At 37.7% G+C, this 12,885-nt stretch overlaps 1 long non-coding RNA gene across 1 annotated transcript in view; it reads left to right on the plus strand.

The window, feature by feature from the left end:
• The window catches only part of LOC123596727, a 28,324-nt gene extending 19,356 nt beyond the window's left edge, over window positions 1-8,968 (plus strand). Inside the window, exon 4 of the long non-coding RNA XR_006711828.1 lies at window positions 8,852-8,968. This is a non-coding gene — a long non-coding RNA (uncharacterized LOC123596727). The remainder of the gene's footprint in view (window positions 1-8,851) is intronic.
• Window positions 8,969-12,885: the final 3,917 nt, after the last annotated feature.

Raw genomic sequence — 12,885 nt, forward strand, 5'->3', positions numbered from 1 at the left:
AACATCATTATTTTAAGGCTAATTCACCACTTCCTTACTACCTGGAATGTGGGAAGAACTCAGAATACAGAATCTGTTAGTGAATATGCAGTAATAGATAAGTCATTAAATTTTCAGGGCCTCCATTTCCATGTCCAAAAATCAAGACATAAATGCTTGATAAAGTTGTAGTCGTTTTAATTGTTAAACTATAACTAAGAATACCTAGTACCATAATTAAGTATTTTGGGACTCAATAAATTATACCAAAACTCACAGTCTCATAGGGCCAACCACTCCTGAGTTCTACAAAAGTCAATAATAATGGTATAGCAGAGTTAGATTTTAGTTTCTCCTATCACAAAATGTTGGATATCAGTCACCAAAATAGCCCTTTTGGGTGAGGATTCCCTAGGGTGTCCAACTGGCTAGGACTGAGCATAATTACAAGGGAGGATTAGTTACTATCTATTGTTTCTTGTGCATCTACTATGAGCCAGGCATTGTGCAAGTTTTTGTGCTAGGATTACATTTTTTAGACAGTCTGTTCGATTTTCTTTACTAAACTCAGAATTGTCCTTATCTGCAAGAAAGATCTGGAACCTAACCCAGAGGTCAGATGTCTTCTTGCCACGGGGGCAAGGAGTCCCACAGACTCCTCAGGCTTATCCAGATGAACCTCAGGTTTCAAGTTCCCTACAATTGATACTTAAGTTGGGGCCCTGATACCATAAGCCAGTGGTATGGATCTTATTTCACTGTGGAAGAATTGCTATGTTCACAAAAATTCATCAGTGGACATTTGAAGCAGGAAAGAAAGAATGCTCTAGGCTTTAACCCAGGAAAAGGGAGGGTCCCTCCCCCACCCCAAACCATTCTTTATAGAGTCCCCAAGACTCAGATGGTGATAGCCAGTGGTTATTTTTTGAGCCCTGTTGTAACTTATGCCAGATGTCAAGGCTGCTAGCATGTTCTCCCTTTGTGAAGCCTTTTTTTCTCCTGTCTTTCATTCACAACCACACACGTATGTGTTTTGTCCTACCTCACCAGCTCTCCTTCCCGAGAAGCTCCTTCTTTGCGGGATATCTACAGTCTGTGTTCCTCAGAATTCAATCTTGTTCAGTTTTCTTTTTCTTTTACTAGTCTCTACATACACTTTTCCTAGATAATCAAAAACATTCCATGAAATATAATCCACAAATGAGAGACTTTCATTGTTGTGTCATAATGAAATAACATGGAGCTCCGGAATCACATATGCTTCTATGACACATTTCTTCTTAGATATCTCAGAAACATCTCAAAATTTGCATGAACATTGGATGCAAAAATCATTTTAAAACATAACGGAAATGTGTATCGTTAAACTGTGAAATTAATATGTCCTGCTTTTCAAAAGACCCACACTATCGACAGGGTCTGCCCTAACCTTCCACAAAGACCTGGAACCTAACTCACGAGTCTTACTTTTCCTTGCCATGAGGATCCTGAGCTTTTTCCACAGGCCCTTCAGGTTTGCCCAGATGAACCTCAATTATTATTCATATCACTTACCAGTTTCTCTCTGTTGGTATCTTCTGTAATTTATGCGATCACTTGTTTTCGTCTTTTTAAAAACTAGACAATGTAAGTACCACGAAGAGAAAATTGACGTGTCTCTTACTCACTGCTGCAGCACCAAAGCCCAGCATGGATTTGGCCTATGTATTTGCTGCTTAGAGAAATGATGGGGTAGCGGGGGAGGAAGTGTGCTAGAGAGGGTTCGGCAGGACGTGGAAAGTATGAAGATAAACCATGCTTGAGACTATTTCTGTGGATCTGAAGCAGAAAAGGCAGGAATAACAAATGAAAAAGAGAGGTGGAAAACAGAATTGTTTGTATGTTTGTTTGTTTGTTTTATTTTAGACTGAGAATGTGCCAGAACATATCTATGTGCTAATGGAAATGATTCAGCATAAAGATGGATGCTTATATTTCAGGAGAAACAGGATAAACAAGCACAGCAAGAAGGGATGAGGCTCGAGCCCTAGGTGTTGCGGGCACTGACCTCTGAGAGGGAAAGAGATCATTCCTTTTTTGTCTAGGGGCTAAAAAGGTAAAGCTCAGTAGATGTGAGACTACTGATGGGTAATGGGAAAATGAGGTATTTTTTTTAACTTTCTTTCTTTCTTTATTTTGAGAAAGGGGGAAAAACACAAGAGGAGGAAGGGCAGAGAGAGAGAGAGAAAGAGAATCCCAAGCAGGGTCCTTGCTGTCAGTAAAGAGGCCAACCAGGGCTTAATCCCAGGACGGTGAGATCATAACCTGAGCAAATATCAAGATTCAGACACCTGACTGACTGAGCCACCCAGGTGCCCCAAGGTAGTTTGTTTTTGTCAGATTTTTTCCCTCTCAGTGCCATGTGAACAGCGTCATACTTAAGAGTGGGGGTGGAAGGAATATGGTATGTCATTCTTACGAAGACGGATGTTATACAATATTTATTTCCTGCTAATAAAAGACGATCCTTCCAGAAAAACACAGACAATGCCATATATCAAATGCCCATTTTGACTTTACTACAGGTTTAAAGTGAAGCTGTTGAGGATGGGTATGTGATTTTCCCCAGTAGCTCGTCATCCAGCAGAGGGTTTCACTCTGCCTTCGGACTCTGGCAGGCATTACACTGTCATCAAAAATATCTTTGGTTCGAGGATTGCAATCAATGAAGCTTGTAAGTATTTTAATGTACTGAGTCAATTAATAATAAGACTTGGTTGCTGTTATTATGCCTGTTTCACTGACATGGAAACTAAAGTTAGCGGCGTTATGTGACTTACCCAAGCTCGTATAACTTGGAAGGGGAGGAGCCAAGATTCTGCCTCATATGGTTCTGACCTCATTATTTTGACAAACGCAGAGAAAGGTCAGAATCACAAGAGTCAGAGCTCAGGGGGGGAGGAGGCAGATGACTCAGCTGAAAGACCAGTGCTCTCAGCCAGGAGGCAGAGTGCGTCCCGGAAGCACCCTGGTCAGCAAAGACCTCCAGGGCACTCAGTGGGTTCCTTCCGAGCCTCACTCATTCCCCATGTTCAGGGTCTAGACAGCCCCTGACAACATGACAAGTTTTTGTCTTATTTTTTTTATACAAATGGAAAATGAGCCACTTAGAACCGAGTTTACAGTTACCTCTCCATGGTGGCCTCGTGTAGATATAGCACCTGCCTGTCCTGGCCAGCCTCTCGCTGTCAGGCGCCATCTTCTCCAACAACTTTCCCTCTTGACAATCTGCCTCCTCCATTTCTCTGTGTTTGCACCAGGCCATAAATCAAGGCCCTTTGCTTTTATACAACCCAACAACAACAACAACAACAACAAAGAACTAAATGCTTCTCAAACACTGGATCCAAGCGCCCAAGTTGAGAGTGACATATTTGTGTCATGTCAGAAATGAAACTGGGTTACTTTATCCTCTCCAAACACATCTGTTCTCATAAACACAGTCTAAGGAGTATAGTGTTTCCTAAAACTAGGTTGTTAGCTTTTTTGTTCCTGTTGTTAATAGGTCTGATTTCAGCACTGGCCATGAGGAGGAAAACAAACCATTTTCTTTATTTGAAGATTTTGAAGACAATCCTTTCCAACATCATTTTACCTTGATACAGTAAAAGCTATGCTACATTTAGTGCTGTTAGCAAAAGACATTGACTTGTTCTTATATTAATTAGGAGAAGAATACAGATCTTGGCTGTGGTACTTTATTAAAATGTACTCTAAAATTATATCAGTTCACTTACATTTGACCTGGGTTGAACAACATCCACCATAGGCTGGATCCAAACTCAGAACAAAAAGACTCCTAAGCATGATATAACACAAGAAGCTTAAATGGCTTTTAGTTGTAGATTTTAATCCCATATCTGCCATGGGTCATTAGTTTGTCCTGACACTCAGTTTCTTGCTCTAGTAACTGAGGTCAAACAACACTTATTTTGCCCGGTTGTTTTAATGGATAAATAAGATAATATATACCAAAAGATATACCAAATGACCAGAATACAGTGAGGATATTCAGTTGCTATTGTATTTCTCTTCCTTTTCATAGTTCTTTATAGACCTGCATGAGAGTTGATTAAAACACTAAGTACCGGGGCACTTGGGTGGCTCCGTCAGTTAAGCACCCGACTTCAGCTCAGGTCATGATCTCACAGTTCTTGGGTTTGAGCCCCACGTCAGGCTCTGTGCTGACAGCTTAGAGCCTAGAGTCTGCTTCCGATTCTCTCTTTCTGCCCCTCCCCCACTCATGTTTTCTCTCTCTCTCTCTCTCTCTCTCTTTCTCTCTCTCAAAAAATAAATAAACAGGGGAGCTTGGGTGGCTCAGTCGTTAAGCATCCGGCTTCAACTCAGGTCATGATCTTGCGGTTCGTGAGTTCGAGCCCCGCGTCAGGCTCTGTGCTGATAGCTTGGAGCCTGGAGCCTGCTTCGGATTCTGTGTCTCCCTCTCTATCTGCCCCTCCTCTGCTCTCTCTCTCTCTCTCAAAAATAAATAAACATTAAAAAAATGAATAAACATTAAAAAACTTTGCAACAGTAACTATTGAAAATGCTTGATCATTTAAAATAGTGATGTAAGTGTATAGTTTTTCAATGAAAGACGTGGTTAAATTCTTGGCTTGAGTTGCAAGGTGCATTTGTTGTAGTGATTGCCCTAAGCTCATGGAAATGTTGAACCAGAATAATGCCAAGTTTGTACAGCCAACTCCTGACATTTTAAATCTCAGAAAACAAAGGCACAAACTGTTAAATATAACTGGCCCAAGTAGGTGTGCTACAACATTGCAAATATGACTTACTTGAGAAAGGAGTTCCTTGAAAATCTCTGATAAATAAATCTTTGACTTTATAAAGAGAGGGTTAAGAATTCCTGATAGAACACAGTTCCCAAATACAAAATGAGAGTGAAAGCCTAGACCAAGCCCACAGCGGCAGTTATGTTTGTCAGGGAGGATGAAATGACACACATATGTTGAATGAGCAGTTCAGAGAGACAGGCTTCTCCAGGTACACCACCAAGTAGCTGACCTGATCATCAGTTGGTTCCAAACTGGATTAAATCTAACTGGGTAATAGTCATAAGGCTGCTTCGTATCCTTCCATCCAGTATGGACTTAACACAGAACAGAAGAGACAGGGGGTGTGGGGCATAGGGATCCTCCCTGACAACTTTCTTATGTTCTGTGTGTGTGTGTGTTTAGGACCCACCCTACCGGTCACAAATAAGTGCAGCAACACTGTCACCCGTAGCTACAATTGCCCAAACTACACAGGTACAATTATTTATTCTCCACATATTTCTCTATCATGCTTGGACCTATTCATATCTGTTCTTCATACCTCCTATCCTCTCTAGATTTTTGTGTATTCACAACAATATTCACTGCATTGGAACTATCTGCTAGATAAACCACTAGGTACCGGTGGGCTGGAATTGTAGTCATTCCTGAATAAGGCAGAGCATCACTTTTAGGGAATTTAGTCTGGTAGACTGCAATGTGATGGTAAGGATATGAATGTGTGTGTGTATGTGTGTGCATGCACACATGGCAATATATGAAATAAAGAAAAACCACCTGTATGGGTTGGATTTTATCCCCCAAATTCATATATTGAAGTTCTAAATTCCAATTACTACAGAGTATGGACTTATTTGGAAATAGGGTTATTTTAGATATAATTAGTTAAGATTAAATCATACCATTGCAGGATGGGTCCCTACTTCAATATGACCAGTGTCTCTATAAAAAGGAGAATTGTAGACATAGCCATGCACATGAGAGAATGCCGTGTGAGCATGAAGAGAAAGAGCACAGTGATATGCCTACAAGTTGAGGAAGACCAAAGATTGCCAGAAAACCACCAGAGAGCATGGAAGGAAGTCAAGAACAGATCCTTCCTTAGGCCCACAAAAAAGAACATGGCAATGTCAATACCTTGATCTCCAACTTCTAGACTCCAGAACTATGAAGCAACAACTCCCATTGTTTAAGCCACTCAATTTACAGCACTTTGTTACAGCAGCCCTAGCAACCTCACGCACACCAATGAGAATAAGCAAAAGCTATTTATTTAGAAATTACACGTGTATACACACAGATGGAACAGGAATTTCAAATACCGTATTACCCAAAGATGCTCATTTTCTGGAAATAGGGCTCATAAATTAATAGATTCACATCATGAGATAAGCAAATACTTTCCAATCAGAAAGAGAAAAAAGATTTCTAGAATACCCTTAAGACAAAATCATTAATATTTAATAAAATAAAAATATAAAATATTTACTCTTAAAACTGTTAATTTCAAAATAACAATGACAGTCAAATACCAGAACTCTCAACATATTATTATACATTTAGTATTTGTATGTTTAATTAACAGGAGCTAAGTGATAATAGCTTTGGTGTTTACTGTGTATCAGATTCTGTACTAAATGATTTATATGCATTAACTCACTTGACTCTCAAAATATTCTTATGTGATAGGTTCTACTAATAACCTAGTTATACAGGCATGGCACTGAGTTTTTGAGAGTCTAAATGGTGTTTGAAGATCAAACCAAATAATACATAATAGATTAATCTAGAACTCCCCTCCATTTAGCCTATACCCTTAAGAACTGCTTTGTATTATTTGCATATATTGTTACTGTCTGAGATTTTATGAAATGCCCATCTCCCTAAGAAATTCTCCATTTTCTACAAGAAGACCTGGCCTTCAGCCAAGGTGTTCAGTTGTCCACAGCTCCTTCTCAGGGCTTTTCAAAGGAGCATATCACAGCCTCTGCCTCCCCTCCCTGGGCCTCGGGTCTCACTCATTATACTTTATGATGTACTATAAAGCACTAGTCCACAGAGCTACCAAGAATTGGTTCAAATGCTTAGTCCACATAGGTTATTTAGTGCTATTGAAATTTAGTTCATCTATATAATTTTTAAAAATCTTACCTTAAATGGTTTGCATATATTAAATGAGAAAGCATAAAACATATGTACACATGCAGAAGTGGTTTAAAGATGATAAGGTCTTCAATATTTAATGTAAAATGGCACTTGAAGAGAACTTTCTGAGAATGGGACCCTAACGGATAGTTGTCATTTGATCATATGTTAGGAGGTAACTGCTGAATGTGCACATCACCAGGGAAGGAGGTGAGCCCTCGCACAGGTTTCCAGCAGGGCTGATGTAAGGGCCTGACAGGGTGGGAAAAGGTTAAGGCGTTGGCTGAAAATGAAAATAGTCAGATATGGCAATTAAAATAATAAAACTGATAAAATAATAATTAAGACTAGCAGGCATTAAAGTTTACCATGTTTCTTACACTGTGCTAAGGCAATTTAACTGATTTTACAATTTAATCTTCACAACAAATCTCTCTAAGCCAAACCAATTTCATTGATGAGAAGGATAAAACTCTGAGATATCAGATGAATCTGTCAAGATCTCAAAGCCAGCAAATGGCTGACCTATGATTCCAATCCAGGATTCCTGGCCTTGTGGATTCACTACTGTTCTATAGTGAATATCTTAGGGGATTGTTGGGGGCCAAACAAGAAGTCCAAATTATTTCATAAAATCTGAGTAGAACTTTAAGACTTAAATGGTATAAAATCAAGACTAAGAATCAAATAAATGTGGAAAAGAACAAGGCCCAAATGAAGATCATTTTGCAAATTGTTCTAAAAATTCTGTAGTGTTCTGAGTTCTGGAAAGACAGCAGAGTAGGAAACATCAGGAATCTGTCTCCCGACCCAGATAACAACTGCAATGGCACAATCTTTCTGATGTAGCCATTTTGGAACTCTGGTGTTTTGGAGGCTTGCAGTTGTAAGGGAAAGGCTGAGACAATAAACTTTGGTTAACAATTTCAGCTCTTAGCACATTAGCAACCACCCATTGCCCACCCCAGCCATATGGCAGGCAGCCATGTATGTTTTCCTGAAACAGAAGTAAGCATGGGTGAAAAGGACTGTGTCTTCCAAATATTGGGCATCTATGTTCTCATTGCTGATTGCTGTTTCTGATCACAGAGGTGCAGACATGGATTTAATGGGTTGGCACACTTTTTACCCATTTTTATTATTCTCTTTTTTTCCCTTCTTGCGGAAAAAAACTTGAATTAAAAATGTGCATTAAAAAATAACCACATAGATGGGGGAAATAGAAAGTGGCTGTGCATACCCAAGAAAGGCCCAGTAATGATCTGAGACGACCTTAAGTTTACGCATCAGGCTGACTCTTGGCACAGAGACAGCCTAAGACAATTAATTAACTAATTAATTAATCAAAACAATAGCAAAGAGCAACAAACTCTGGGGAAGAGCGGAAATCTGACTTCCAGAGTCACCACATTATTAAATTAGGTATCCACTTTTCAACAACAACAACAAACATGAGGCATATGAAGAAACAAGAAAGTACAACCCATGCTAAGAAGAAAAGTATAATCAAAAGAAACTTTCCCCAAGAAAGACCATAAGAGAGATATACTAGACAAAGACAAAAGCAAGTTAAAGATGCTCAAAGAACTAAAGGAAAAAGTTGATAAAGTTGAGAAAATACCATATGAATAAAATGGAAGTGTTGGTAAAAACATGGAAACCTAAAAAGAAACCATAAAGGAATTTTGGAACTGAAAACTGAAATAACACAAATGAAAAATTTACTAGAAGAATTCAAAAGCAGATTGGAGCAGGGAGAAGAATCAGCAAGCTTGAGGACAGGTCAATGGAAATTTTCAAGTAGAAACAGAAAGGGGAAAAAAAGATTGATAAAAATGAACAAAGCCTAAGGAACCTATGGAACACAATCAAATGGCACATTTGCACTGTGAGAGTCCCAGAGGGAGAAGAGAGAGAGAAAGGGGAAGAAAGAATATTTTAAGAAATAATGGCTGAAAACATCCTAAATGTGATGAAAGACATGCGTATAAATATCCAAGAAGGCCAACAAATTCCAAGTAAGAAAAACTCTAAAAGACCCATACAAAGACACGCTATAATTAACCTTTCAAAAGACAAAGACAAAGAGAGGGTCTGGAAAGCAACAAAGGATAAGTGAATCATCACACACAAGGGATTCTTAAAAAGAAAAAAGGAGATTTTTGTCTTCACATTTCTCCTCATAAATGTTGGAGACCACGAGGCAGTGCATTAAGATATTCAAAGCTAGGGGCGCCTGCGTGGCTTAGTTGGCTAAGCATCTGACTTTGGTTCAGGTCATGATCTCACAGTTCGTGAGTTCAGGTCCCACATGGGTCCCTGGGCTGACAGCCCAGAGCCTGCTTGGGATTCTCTCTCACCCTCTCTTTCTGCCCCTTCCCCACTCGTGTCTGTCTGTCTCTCTCTCTCTCAAAAATAAAATGAACATTAAAAACAGGTATTCAAAGCTAAAAGGAAAAAAAGAAAAACAGCTTTCAGCAACAAATCCTATATCCAGCATAACTGTCCTTCAAAATGAGGGAGAAATCAGGATGTTCCCAGAAAAACAAAAGCTGAATGAATTAGTTACCACTAGATCTTCCCTCCAAGAGATGGTCAAGTGAGGCCTCAAAAGTGAAATGAAACACTACTAAATATTAAATGGAAGCCATATGGAAGAAAAAAGTAAAGGTATATATATATGGACAATTATAAAAGCTAGTATTACTGTAACAGTTTATAAACACACTTTTGCTTTCTACATGAAATAAGAAAAGACTATATTTTTTTAAAAAATCATTAATCTGAGAGATAGTATTATTATAACTTTAGCTTTAAGTCTAAGTCTTGTGCCCTGCATAATGTAAGAGACTAATGCATTTAAAAGAATTATTAGCTTACATTTGGGGGCATAGAATGTATAGAGATATACATTTGTGACATCAGCAACCAAAATGAATGAGGATGAAACTCCAAATGGTGGAATTTTTGTACACTATTGAATAAATTCAAATTAGAGTGTTATAACATTAGGATGTTAAATGTAATTCCCATGGTTACCAAAAAGAAAATGGCTATAGAATATACACAAAAGGAAATGAGAAAGGAAATCAAATAGTTCACTACAAAAAATTAAGCTAACTACAAAGAAGACAAGAAATGAGATACAAAAAGCTATAAAGCATATAGAAAAAAATTTAAAAAACAACAAAAACAAATAACTCGTCAGTATTACGGTAAATAGTTTACAGACTAAAATCTCCAGTTAAAAGACAGAGACTGGCAGAATGGGTAAAACCACATGACTGAACTATATAGTATCTATAAGAGAATAATTTCAGATTGAATGACACACGTAGCTTGAAGTTTAAAGAACATAAAAACGTATCCCATGCAAGCAATAAGCAATAGAAAGCAAGGATGGCTATGTTAATATTAAACAAAATAGACTTTAAATCAAAAAAAGTTACAAGAGATAAAAAGGAATTATATATTAACAAAAGTTCAATACAGCAAGAAGATACAACAATTATAAATATGCACCTAATGACATAACATCCAAATATATGAAGCAAGGAGAGATAATAGTTGGAGACTCCCCTACTCCATACTCCATAATGGATATAGAACAACCAGACAGAAGGTTGCTAAGTAAACAGAGGACTAAACAACATGATAAACCAACTAGATATAATAGACACATATAGAACACCCAAAAGCACACACACACATATTTCTGAAGTGCAAATGAGACATTTACCAGAACAGACCATATGTAAGACTATAAATTAAGTCTCAGTATATTTTAAAAGATAGATACCACACAAATTGTTTTCTCTGATCACAATGGTAGAAAGTTAGAAATCAATAACAGGGAAAACTGGAAAATACACATACTTATGGAAATTAAACAACACGCTCTTAAAAAGCTAGTGAATCAAAAAAACGTAAGGGAAATTAGAAAACACTTATTGATAAATGAAAATGAAAATACAGCATACCAAAATTTATGAGACCCAGCAAAAATGGTGCTAAGGCACATACTTACAGGTATAAAGGCTGACATTAAAAAACAAAAAAGATTTCAGATTATAAGCTAACTTTACAATTTAAGGAACTGGAAGAAAGAAGAACGAACGAAACCCAAAAGTGGCAGAAGGACGTAATAAAAATCAGAGCAGACATGGGGCGCCTGGGTGGCGCAGTCGGTTAAGCGTCCGACTTCGGCCAGGTCACGATCTCGCGGTCCGGGAGTTCGAGCCCCGCGTCAGGCTCTGGGCTGATGGCTCAGAGCCTGGAGCCTGTTTCCGATTCTGTGTCTCCCTCTCTCTCTGCCCCTCCCCCGTTCATGCTCTGTCTCTCTCTGTCCCAAAAATAAATAAACGTTGAAAAAAAAAATTTAAAAACAAATAAAAAAAAAAAAAAAAAAAATCAGAGCAGACATAAATAAAATAGAGACTAGAAAAGCAACAGAGAAAACATATGAAACCAAAAGTTGTTTCATAAAATAAAAAATTTTAATGATAAACCTTTAGATAAATGGATTTGGAAAAAAAGAAGACTTAAATTACTAAAATCAAAAATGACAGTGGGGACCTTACTACCAATTCTATAGAAATAAAAAAAAATTATAAATAGTACCATAGTAATTACACACCAACAAACTGGATAACATATACACTGGATAAGGTCATAAAACACAAAACCTACCAAGACTAAATTATGAAGAAATAGAAAATCTGAGTAGTCTTATAATTACTCGTAAGTCTCAATCAGTAATCAAAACTATTCTAATAAAGAAAAACTCTGAACCCAATGACTTCACTGATGAATGTAACCAAATATTTAAAGAAGAACTAATAACATTCCTTCTCAAATTCAGCAAAGTAGCAGGATAGACACTCAACACATAAAAATCAGTTGCACTTGTATATACAAAAATTGAACAACATTAAAAGGAAATTACAAAAAATATACCCTTTTGAATAGCATCAAAAAGAATAAAATGCTTAGTAATTAAATTACCCAAGTTAGGGGGCGCCTGGGTGGCGCAGTCGGTTAAGCGTCCGACTTCAGCCAGGTCACGATCTCGCGGTCCGTGAGTTCGAGCCCCGCGTCAGGCTCTGGGCTGATGGCTCAGAGCCTGGAGCCTGCTTCCGATTCTGTGTCTCCCTCTCTCTCTGCCCCTCCCCCACTCATGCTCTGTCTCTCTCTGTCCCAAAAATAAAAATAAACGTTGAAAAAAAAAATTACCCAAGTTAGATAAAAGGATAGTGTAATGAAAACTTAAAATTTTGCTGAAGGAAATGAAAAAAATACACAAGTAAAGGGAAAAGCATCCCAGATTAATGAATTGGAAGATTTAATATTGTTGAGATGCTCATACAACCCAAAGCAGTCTACAGATTCAATGCAATCCCTATTAAAATCTCAATGACGTTGTTTGCATAAATAGTGAAACCCTTTCTGAAACTCATCTGGAATATCAAGGGACCCCAAATAGCTGGAACAATCTTGCAAAATAACAAACCTGTAGGACTTTCTAATTTCAATATTTTCTATAAAGCTACAGTAATCAAAACAATGTAATACTGCAAAAGATAGACATATAAACTAAAGGAATAGAATAGAGAGCCCAGAAATAAACCTTGACATGTATGGTCAAATGACTTTTGACAAGGATTCCAACATGAGCCAATGAGGAAAGAGAAGTGTTTTCAACAAATGGTTCAAGGAAAACTGGATATCCACATGAAGAAAAACAAACAAAAACAAAACAAAAATACATAAAATTGTCTTCTCACCTAACACCATACCAGAAAAACTTAATTCAAAATGGACGTAAGATCTAAAACCATAAAACATTTTTTTAAGCATAGATAAAAACTTCATGACATTGGGATTTGGCAATGAGTGTTTACATCTGGCAATGAATATTTACATCTGACAC

This window comes from Leopardus geoffroyi, chromosome C1 (genome assembly GCF_018350155.1).
Source record: "Leopardus geoffroyi isolate Oge1 chromosome C1, O.geoffroyi_Oge1_pat1.0, whole genome shotgun sequence".
NCBI classification, from domain to species: domain Eukaryota; kingdom Metazoa; phylum Chordata; class Mammalia; order Carnivora; family Felidae; genus Leopardus; species Leopardus geoffroyi.